Source organism: Danio aesculapii, chromosome 24 (genome assembly GCF_903798145.1).
Source record: "Danio aesculapii chromosome 24, fDanAes4.1, whole genome shotgun sequence".
Classification (NCBI taxonomy): Eukaryota; Metazoa; Chordata; class Actinopteri; order Cypriniformes; family Danionidae; genus Danio; species Danio aesculapii.
This window is the reverse complement of record NC_079458.1, coordinates 37,594,129-37,606,588: the sequence shown is the minus strand read 5'-3', so window position 1 is coordinate 37,606,588 and position 12,460 is coordinate 37,594,129.

Sequence of the window (12,460 nt, the reverse complement as noted above, 5' to 3'; positions counted from 1 at the left end):
ATTGGCAGCGTTCTCTTTGTCCATTCAGTCCGGTCCACTTTAACAGAGTGTTGCTCTGTTCTCACATAGATAGATTTACAGCCACGCTGCCAAGCGCCCGAACATTTCCCTCCGCAGGCATTTGAACATTATACCCAACTTTACATTTGGCAGCGCTCACGACATTCCACTAAACAATTCGATTTGAGTTATCCAGTCCGCACACACACACATACACGCTTCCACTCATTTCTAAGAGGGTACAATAATCCAACCACAACCATCATGTCTTAAAATGTATATATAAATTGAATAATTACCCTGAAGAATCGGAGGTTGAGGCAGCATTGTGGCTTAGTGGTTCAAGTCCCGGCTGGGTCAACTGCCATTTCTGTTTGGAGTTTGCATGTTCTCCCCGTGTTCTCGTGGGTTTCCTCCAGGTGCTCTGGTTTCCACCACAGTCCATGCTGTATAGATGAATTAAATAAACTAAATTGGCCGTAGTGTATTGGTGTGTGTTTGAACGTGAGAGTGTATTGCTATTTCCCACTACTGGGTTGCAGCTGGAAGGGCATCCGCTATGTAAAACATATGCTAGAATAGTTGGCGGTTCAGTCCGCTGTGGCTACCCCTGATAAATATGGGTCTAAGCTGAAGGAAAATGAATGAATGAATGAATTTTCTATTGCATAACTTCTGTTTCTCCAAATTGTTGTTATTATAATTTGTGTTATTGTTGTTGATATTTTTACGGTCACAAGCAGTTGTGCAAGCAATTCACTGCATATCATACTGTGTGAAGTTTAAATTTGACTTTATGGCTACTTCTGAAGAGTCCGAACACAGACCAGAATCTCCCCTAACAGAAATTCACACCTAGCGCGCAACCCCTCAGACAAGGCGTAAATATTTCACAAGCGCTTATATTAGGAGAGTCTTGAAAGTTCTCGACCTAGTTCAGGCACTGGGCACGGCGGTGCACCAATGTGCTCGCGCTGCATTCGGAAAACACACAACCTCAGCCATTCTGTTGCCATCATGCTGTTGTTTAGAAAAACGCATTTTAGATGTTAGTTTTAAGGATATCTATTAGCTAATGTGCTCCAACACAGTGAAAATAGTCACGTTTAGAAAATCTAATACTGATTTAAACATTCTCAGATTGCAATGTGTCACTTCCGCATATTGTATAATGATGGTTTGTTCTGTAGACAATCAGAAAAAGAAATTGCTTAAGGGGGCTGATAATATTGACCTTAAAATTGGAAAAAAAAAAAAAGGAAACTGCTTTTATCCTAGCCAAAATAAAGAAATTAGACTTTCTTCAGATGAAAAAATATCATAGAAAATGCTATGATAATCTCCTTGCTCTGTTATACATCATTTGGGAAATATTTGAAAAAGACAGAAAATTCACAGGAGGGCTATTAATTTAGACCTCACCGGTATATAAATATATAAACACAGCAAATTTTAGGATGAACTATCCCTTTAAGATAAACCTACCACAAAGCTATGCCATAAAGTGGTCACTTTGCTTGTAATGTCTTAAAGTTTGTCCACCATAAAATGGCTTGTCTAAATTATAACATTTACTTATGAAGACTGAGTAGATAAAGACCTGTTTGGAGCGCTCGGACAAAGAAAAACAAACAGACAAATAGAGGCAGAGTTTGAACTTTTGTCCTCTGCCCAGCAGCGGCATTTACTCTGCCATCAACCATGATAAACAAACTGAAGGGCAGTTGCATTTCACATAATTGCTCGGGCAGAAAACGTCCATTATGGTGTGTTTTCCTTGGCACTTAGAATCGAACTTAAAAACTTTCTGAGAGAAAAACAAAAAAACGTTGGGCTGTGCTGGAAGCTGCAAGGGTTTTGTAATTAACGCTTCTGCTAGGCGGTCAGTCGCTGCAGGTCTCTGTGTGGACGATGCAAAGTTAAAGTCCAAATTATTAGCCCTCTTTATGTTTCTTTTTCAAATATTTCCCAAATGACGTTTAACAGAGCAAGGAAATTTTCACAGTATTTCCAATAATATTTTGCCTTCTGGAGAAGGTCTTATTTGTTTTATTTTGGCTAGAATAAAAGCAGTTTTTATTTTTTAAACCATTTTAAGGTCAATATTATTATCCTTCTTAAGCAATAGATTTTTTTCAATAGTCTACAGAACAAACCATTGTTATACAATGATTTGCCAATTTACTCTAAATAAGCAACATAGGCTTAGGGCTTAGTTTTTGCCAGAAAAAGCCGGATTCGCAATCTCGGAAATTTGATGCGGCACCTCATTTTACTGATACACCTTTTCACCCGCACACCCTCTTCACTTTCTTCTGCGACTCCTCAACCCTCTTCACTTTCGTCTGCGACACCTCCTTTTCGCAGATCCCCCCTCCTCTTTTCTTTCGTTCAAAACACAACCAATTTATGAATTTATAAATTAAGCACTGAATAGGCTCATTCTGAAAATGTTGCCATATACATTTCTGGAGATCATGAATTATGTAGCCAGAGGTACGTACGGCTGCATTTCGTCTTTAAAACGAATGCTGTGGCATGGTACGATGTCGCTCCTTTCGCGCTTACCGGCTGACCGCTTTCCCGCTACCAGTTTGTCTAGTAGCTCGACATGTACGTCGGTGGACTTGAGACGCAGAGAGGAGTTGAAGAACGGTTCCAGAAGTGGGTAAGACAAACACAGAAGCCAAAAAATAAAATAAACAAGTAAATAACAGGGTGAGAATGTGGTAAAATCTGAAAACCTGGTAAAAATCAGCCTGCCGTGAGGACTTTTCTCTTTCTGAATTGCTTTTTTAAAACTGCTGGTTGGGTTTAGGGAAGAGGGTGGGTTAGGTTATCGGTTGGTCAGTCAGTCTGTTGACAGTGGCCTCTGGTGGATTTACGCGAGAACAGCAGGCACGAATGGCACTCGCGAGAGATATTTGAGATCTGAAAAAGCGCACACAGCGGCCTCTGGTAGATTTGCGAAACAAAAACTGCAAAAAAACATACCTCCTAGGACGTATTTGGGGGTCTCCAGAAATATATATATATATATATATATATATATATATATATATATATATATATATATATATATATATATATATAGTGGTATGTTTTCAGAATGAGCCTGGCTTGTAAATAAGCATTTAAATCTAACTTTAAGTTGAATCTTAGTATCTAGTATAGTTATTGGAAATTAGGTATTAGGACTATTATGTTTAGAAATGTAATCTTCCTTCCATTGAACAGAAATTATATACAGGGGGGCTAATAATTCTGACTTCAACTGTGAATCCTCTTTCTCAGCCTTGCACAGATGGCATCAAAAGAAGAGCAAGAAGAGGGGTTTCTTGGGCAAACAACGACGGCAAACACTCAAACATAGCTGACCCTAAGAGTCAGCAATCCATCTTACTCCTAATCACTGCTTTCTGTTGTCCTGATGCCTCAGTCAGACAATGTGACCTGGGTTACGTATCTGCGCAACAATGCCGTTGCATGCCCTAGTTTAATAGGCTTATCTCAGTTGGTGTCTTTCGCTGACCGCACCATTTGTCCACACTTCACATCCTTCAGCCTAAGGATTCAGTGCCATTTGGATGAAGGGAATTTGGACAACCTTTCCATACAACCGGTGACATATTCCATATCCCTGTTGTTGGAAAGCAACAAGAATTTCTTCCCAAAATCTTCCCAAAATGCTATTACTGTTAGACATCAATGTGATGTTTTGATATCAAGCTATAGTTTACATTCATAGTAGAAATACAAAATTCAGTATCAATTTGCAATTGAACGTTTCAGATGAATTAAACTCTTGTTGTATCATATTAGTTTTTGTGTTGTTATTTTGGTGGTCAAAAGGGCATGAATATGTGGATGTCAGATGGATGTCAACTTTTTGGCATCAAATCGATTAGTGTTTTTTGATGTCTTTTGACTTGAAGTTGCCCACTGGCGTATTTATATGGGGTAGCAACATTTTGACCGATTACACAAGAGTCATTCACATTCTTTTGTTTTTCAGCAATGTACTTACACAAAAAATAAAACAATTCTTAATGGATAGAGGGAGATTGATAAAATTAATATAAACAATCCAGTGCCATTTGGATGAAGGTAATTTGGACAACCCAGCGTTTTTTACAGTGTAATCTGTCAAAATGTTGATACCCCATATAAATATGCCAGCAGAGTCACTTTCAAGTCAAAAGACATCAAAAAATGCTAATCGATTTGATGTCAAAAACTTGACGTCCATTTGACATCCACACACTGATGCTCGTTTGACCACCAAAATAATGAGACAAAAAGTAATATGTTACAACAAGAGTTTATCGTGTCAACTTGTAAGTGAAACTTTCAGATGGATTAAACTCTTGTTGTATCATATTACTCTTTGTGTCGTTATTTTGGTAGCCAACTTGGTAGTCAAATGGACGTCAAGTTTTTGACATCAAATCGATTAGCATTTTTTGATGTCTTTTTTGATGTCTTTTGACTTGAAGTTGCCCACTGGCGTATTTATATGGGGTAGCAACATTTTGACCGATTACACAAGAGTCATTCACATTCTTCTGTTTTTCAGCAATGTACTTACAGAAAAAATAAAACAATTCTTAATGGATAGAGGGAGATTGATAAAATTATTATAAACAATCCAGTGCCATTTGGATGAAGGTAATTTGTACAACCCAGCATTTTTTACAGTGTAATCTGTCAAAATGTTGATACCCCATATAAATATGCCAGCGGAGTCACTTTCAAGTCAAAAGACATCAAAAAATGCTAATCGATTTGATGTCAAAAACTTGACGTCCATTTGACATCCACACACTGATGCTCGTTTGACCACCAAAATAATGAGACAAAAAGTAATATGATACAACAAGAGTTTATCGTGTCAACTTGTGAGTGAAACTTTCAGATGGATTAAACTCTTGTTGTATCATATTACTCTTTGTGTCGTTATTTTGGTAGCCAAAAGAGCATTAATAAGTGGATGTCAAATGGACGTCAAGTTTTTGACATCAAATCGATTAGCATTTTTTGATGTCTTTTGACTTGAAGGTGTCAGCTGGTGTATTTATATGGGGTATCAACATTTTGACAGATTACACTGTAATTCCTTTATGTTGTCTCAACACAAATCCCAACAAAAAATTTATTGTAATTGTTTTTGCAAATTTAAGTGGATTGAACATAAAATAATTAAGTTATCCCAAAAAAACCAACACAATCTCACGGCAACTTGTAATTTTTGATTTAGTGGCTAATTTTAATGAATTTGTACGATATCATTCGTACAATTTAGTAAGATTTGCTCATTCCCCAATGATGTTTGGGTTTAGGGGCGGGGTTTGGTGCCACGCCTACTTTTTAAAATCATACACGAATTTGATACGACTGAACTTATACGAATTCCTACGAATTAGCCATTAAATTGTGTTGTGTTGTGTTAAATTAGCTGACAAAATGTAAAAATACTTATGTTTCCTCATGAGATCAGGTTGAACCAAGCTCAGGAATTATGTTGATTCAGCTTAATATAAATAAGTCGTGTAAACAAGCAGCAAATGTCATTTTGTGAATGTACACAAGAGTCAATCACATTCTTTTGTCTTTTAGCAATGTGCTTACAGAAAATAAACAATTTTAAATGAGGGGAATTGATCAAATTAATATACACAATGCAGTACCATTTGGATGAAGGGAATTTTGGACAACCTTTCCATACAACCGGTGACATACTCCATTTCCCTGTTGTTGGAAAGCGAGAAGAATTTCCCATCTTCCCGAGTGCCACCGGACAGATGCTGTTGCTGTTTCTCTGGGACTTGGCAAAGCCGGCGCTACGAAATATTTCCAAAACTTTTTTTTGAGTGTGTGTGCAGCTGTGCCTCCCATTTGTCAAATCTTGTCTTCAAGTGGCGGAAGCAACCCTCCAGAATGGTGCTCTAATTACAGGGCACAGTGCGCAGTCTTATTGGAAGGGCAGCCGCACGGCCCTCTCGGGGCTTAAGCACTCAACATGTGGTGAGTGGGGTCTCCATTCTGGCTTACATCAGCCCCCCGAAATAACAAATGCCATCTTAGTTTCGACAAATGCAGTGGCTTTTACAATAAATGCATTGTTTCAGTTTTGAGTTTTTGGGGTGTTTCTTTGACTAAGCACACTTCTTGTATTTGGAAATGTAGGAAATTGATGTTAATGTTACTAACAGACTACAGAAAAAGTTAAGTCAATGTTTATTTTCCTGAATGGTCATAAAAATGGCATTTCCAGCTCCATATTTTGGTTAACAAAACTTCCAGGTGTAAACAAATGAACTTGAAACTTCACCAGTTAATTAGACGTATACAATGCTTATTTTGACATTGCTTTTATTTCCCTGAAAAAAGTGATTATAGCAAAAAGGTATGTGTGTGTGTGTGTATGTGTATATATATATATATATATATATATATATATATATATATATATATATATATATATATATATATATATATATATATATATATATATATATATATATATATATATATATATATACAGGGGTAGATTTAGGGGTCCTATAAGCAATTCCTGCTATAGTCCTAAACAGTCCTAAAATGCACCCTTTCTGCTTTTATTTAATTTGGATTTATTAGCGGTTTATATATATATACTATATAATATACTATATCACTTAAGCGTATTATCTATGTTCTATCTTGATGCAATCTCTAAATTTTAAATGATTCGTTTTCTTAAAATTAATTTACAACTAATAAATATATTTAATATATAAATTTGACAGCTGGACTGCTCTACGATTGGGGGGGGGGGGACAAATTTGTGCAAATGGAATAATAATATTTTATATTATTATTACATAACATTAATTTATTATAATAATATTATAATTTATTTTATTTTAAATAAAATTTCATTACATTAAAATTTGATTTGTTTGACTCTCACCATACAAAATATGATATAAAACTGTAATATACAGTGTGTAAAGTAACAAATTACAAATACTCCAATTACTGTAATTGAGTATTTTTTTCTCAGGAATCGAAATTTGCTAAGTAGTTTTAAAAATGTGTACTTTTACTTTACCTTGAGTAAATTTTTTGTGTCGTATCGGTACTTTTACTCCAGAATTTTCCGTCAACTTGCAGTCACGACTTTTTCTTGTCTATGATGATTGGCTGAATTAGAAAAATCAGTAATGCGATTCCTGTCCATTATCTTTTCACAGTGTAATACTCACTACTCTTGAGTACTTTTAAAAGGTCTTTTTACTCTCAGTTTGAGTAATATTTACAACAGATACTTTTACTCACACTACATTTTTGGGCAAGTAATGGTACTTTTACTTGAGTATGATTGTTCAGTATTCTTTCCACCACTGGTTATATATAGTTTATAGGTGGTATAATTTATACTTCTAGATATTTATTGGGGCCCCCAGATTTCCTGGAGCCCTCATCGGCCACTTACCTCGCTTATAGGGTAATATACACATAGAATTATTATTATTATGTATTAAAATAAAACTCTATGATTATTATTAAGACTATTAATAAGACTCAATTGTTATTATTATTAAAAATAGTATTAAAAAACTCAATGATTTTAGAAATAATTTGCAGAAATGACAGCTCAAAACGTCTTATGTCTTAACGCATGCGAAGTACCGGAATGAAAGCGTTTTTCAGTCATTTCAGAGTAGAAGACCGACTTTTGGCAAATGATTAAACACTACATGCAAAACCTGTGTTAAATGTGCTTTATTTTAGCCAAAACAACAAAAAGCATGTCAAAAATGTCTTGCCTAAATACCCTAACTTGCCTAATTAACCTAGTTAAGCCTTTAAAGATCACTTTGAGATGAATTTGAAAAATATCTAGTCAAATATTATGTACTGTCAACATGGCAAAGATATAATAAATCAGTTATTAGAAATGAGTTTTAAAACTATTATGTTTAGAAATGTGTTGACAAAATCTTCTGTCTGTTAAACAGAAATTGGGGAAAAAATATACAGAGGGCTAATGATTCTGACTTAAATTGTGTATTTGAAGCGGTACTAAACTGCAGTGGAAAAGCAAAACAAGCCAAAGTAAAGTTGAGCCGAGTCGAGTTGTACCACAGGATGGAAAAGTGGCTTTATCATATAAAACCGTTACCCAATAATAGCAATGGCTGTTTATTTCAAAGTCTTGAATATTGCACGCCTATCAAAACATGTTTTGAAAAAGCTTGTTACTTCCTAATGATGATGTTATTTGATTTATAAAAAAGTGAACACTGTAAAATTGGAAAAAAAAAGAGAAAGCTCAGTTCATGACCCCTTTAAAAAGTGCAATCAACTTCCAGCTGAACCAGCATGCTTCATAAATCAGCTGCTTTTTTCCTCTGCTAAATGCTAGCTAAACCCAGCGCGGCCTGCCAAAAAGACAAGAAACTATTTATCACTTTGGCTATTGTGAATGCTAATTTATGGACTGTGTGGATGCACATGAGTTGTCCCAAACCGATACAACGATGTGTGGAAATATAAACAGCGCAGGGAATTCAAATGCCTGGGATGACAGTCAAGGCTTGATAGTACATCTGTCATCACGTCTATATTTACTCTAACATGTTTATTACCATGTTGCAACATTCTTAACCAGGGTAGAAATCTGAGGTCTTCCCATTGTTAGCCATTAGCTTTTTTTTAGCATGCTGCTTATTCGATCTTTGACTTTGCCTGTAGCTTTATTGTTTTGTTTTAAGCATTGTGTCAGAGCTGGACTGTCATTCTTAATTCTTTAACAGGGGCTTTAACCACTGTAGTTAAAATGTTGTACTGTCAGGATGACCCAAGAACATAATTTGACCAAAACAATTGTGGTCTATCTCAATCAGCATGCTAGCTCATTCATCAGTAGGTCATGTGCACAGATTTGGCCACTGGTAAGGGCACAGGTGAGCTAATGAGTGTGACATGCAAACGTCCTCATTGTACATGATCAAAACTGGAGTTTATAAACAACAGCAAATCTAATAAGCTTCATATATTGATTTTACTACATTTTTAAAAGTGCATTACAGCTAAATAGATTGATTGTTTCATTTACCAGCAAGATTTCAACCATTAAACTATTATAAATAATTGCTAGATGATTTTCTAACCTATCCATGGATGTTCTTCCATGTTAAAATACGTAAATAATGGATTATTTTTTAGGTTTTGTATTTGTTTTTGTTTTATTATTTTTGATTCATATTTTGCGCTTACAATCGTCCGTTAAAGTTTGATTTTCACAGTGCATTGTGGGACTTTTCAGGGCACGAAACTGTGAATCCATTGAAAGAATTTTGCCATTGAGACTGCACTTGAAATGGCTGATGCCCTAATCAGAGCACTGACTACTGAACAAGGGTGATGATTGAGACACACCCTTGTTTTTTTTTTTTTCTTGCTTTTTTTTCAGAGTACAATTTAAAAGGTTAAAATGTTATATTTATAATAATATTAATATTATTATATTATAAAATATTAAAATTATATTATATTATATAAATATTATTATATTAAATATTATTACTTTCACAATTTATTAAAGAATTAGTGCATACTAGTTGTTTTCCAGATGTTGATATGTTTTGCTTCTTTAAATCTGAACTACATATAGATAGATTATTACTTCATTAGTACATAATTTTAAATAATTACTCCAATTATTTAAAAAAATCTATTTCAGTTTAGTATTTTTATCAATTACTTGGTAAATACATTTATATTTATTTAGATATGTACATTAATTACTTACTCACAACTAATTCAAGTCTTTAAAAGCTAAAAATATGAAATTTCATCCAGTGTCCCCTTTAAATCATAAGCTACACTGAAACATCAAAGGTGATGTTATATAACCTAATTGTTTTATGTTCAATCCACTTAAATTTGTTAAAATCTAATGAATTAATTAAATTTCTTCGTGTTGTCTCAACCTGAATCAATTGGGTGGAACCTTTAAATCCTAAGCTACACTCAACAACATTTATTTTTATTTTATTTCATTTTTGCTGCTTGTTCAAATTATTTAAAATAGGCTGAAACAAGCCAGTTCTAGATTGTTTTATGTTCAATTAACTTATTAGTTAAAAGTTAACTTAATTTGTGTTGGGAGAACAAAAATGAATTATGTGCCTTTTTAACAGTGTACTTTTGGTAAAAAATGTGCTTTGTAAAAACAATTACAACGTAATTACAATATTGTAAAAAACAATTACAATAATGATAATTACAATGTAAATAATGAGGTTAAACGCATAACACTGAAACTTCAGCTAATGAAGCTTTTTAAAATTGACAGTTTGATCTGTTGAATTTTCTCCTCACTTGACATTTGCTGCTTGTTCAACTACTTAGTGAAGTACTTACTAGTAAAGTACCTACTTAGTAAACTACTTCATAAATTAATTTCGAGAGAATCCCGAGCTATGATTGATCACAGCTGGTCCCACATCAACAATTATCGACAGACTAATCAGATGAATCCAAGCTTCCAATAAATAGCCCATTTTGTCTTACCTCCCTTATCTTCGTTTTTGAAGAATCCCCCATCCACCCAATTTCCTCCTTTACCATGGGGAGCTCTCAAGACCTATATGATCTCAGACCCCCTGCTATGCTATATGACCAGGCGAGAGTCCTGGGCTCAAGTATCTCCGAGCTCAGGGACAGCATGCCAAACCTGCAATTAGTATCAAGCAATAGCTAAGCGTGAACTATTGAATTTAAAATGAGTTTTAACACCACAATTCTTCATATTTTTTGGACAACTTAATTTTTTAAAGTTCAATTCACTTAAATTTGCAAAAACAATTAACAAAGTTAATTAAAACTTAACTAAATTGATTTGTGTTGGTACAAGATGAAGGATTTGTGTGGAACCTAGTGTTTTTTTTAAGTGCATGTTGTTGACGTTCTCCATAAAGGGATGTTTGATGTTATTTAGCATGGATGGGATTTGTTTTTCCATCTATTAGCTACTCAAACAACTGATGTTTAAGGGATGTCAGGATATAAGAGCACGGGTTATCGAACTTAACACAAACAATTACTAACCGAACGAATGCGTAATAAACCCTGCCTAAAATATGAAGCACATAAAGATTGCATGAGTGTCAGTGGCGGTCACGTCAATCAAACTCTATCTATGTTTCTTAAAGGTTGAAAATCCAAACGAGAAAACACGAGAAAAAAAACAAGCAAGCATTACTTATTGATCGAGTCATTATCTTTGGGGTCATTTGGATTTGGGTGGGAGAGTGAAATTGCCAGTGTTTTCTTCTTCCTCGGCGGTGGTTTTGAACCGAATTGGATTGGGCTTGACTTGGCCGTCCACTCCTGCCTCATGAATGATTGAGAGCGAATGAAGCAAGAAGCTCTCATAAATAAACACAAGTCTGCTGCTCTCGCTGCCTGGACCCCAGCGCGGTGTTACTGTGGAGGAGACATAAGAAGACGGGGGTCTCACAGTCTCCCAAATTAAGCCTTTCAGACCGAGTTAATGCACTGTATATCATTACCGCATGGAAGCGGAGGTGCTGGGAGCTGGGAGACTCTTCATGTGTCGCTCGTGACGGCGAGGGAAAGAGGGAACACGCACTTTGTAACCTTCACTAACACACACATATTCCTGTTTTTTTTTTTTCCTTTCTTTTTCTCTTTCTCAGGGAGTACTGTAGATAGAGTCTGTATACTTCATAACCCCTGGCACACAAACATACTATATATATGAGAGCAAGTCATAACCATTTCAACAAGCCACACAAATTCTTGGAATTATTTATGTACTGTTGAAGTCAGAATTATTAGCCCTTCTGTGAAATTAAATTCTTAAAAAAAAATCCCAAAGATATGTTTAATGTAGAGGATATTTTTTCTGACACATTTTTAAAACATGATCGTTTTTAAAACAAATTTCTAATAACTAATTACATTTGTTGTCACAAATATGAGAGTAGCTAATATTTCTCGAACTATTTTGCAAGATATTCGTATTCTGCTTACAAAGTTATTCAACCCAGGCTCGTTCTGAAAACCTAGCACTATATACATTTCTGGAAAGCCATACCAGAAAACCAGGAGCTACGTTTATTTGCAGTTTTTGTTTTCGTGAATTCACCAGAGGCCGATGTGTACGCTTTTTGAGATCTCAAATTTCCCTCACGAGTGTCGTTCGCGTCTGCTGTCTCCAACCCCGTCGTCGTGGTCAACTCCTCTCTGAGCTATTGGACAAATTGATAACAGCGAGAAAGCCGTCCATATGGAGGTAATCAGTCAGCTGGTAAATGCGAAAAGAAACCGCATTATACCGCCACATAGCGTTCATTTTAAAAACGAAATGCAGCCATATGTACTTCTGGCTACTTAATTCGCGATCTCCAGAAATCAATATAAGGCTACGTTTTCATAATGAGCC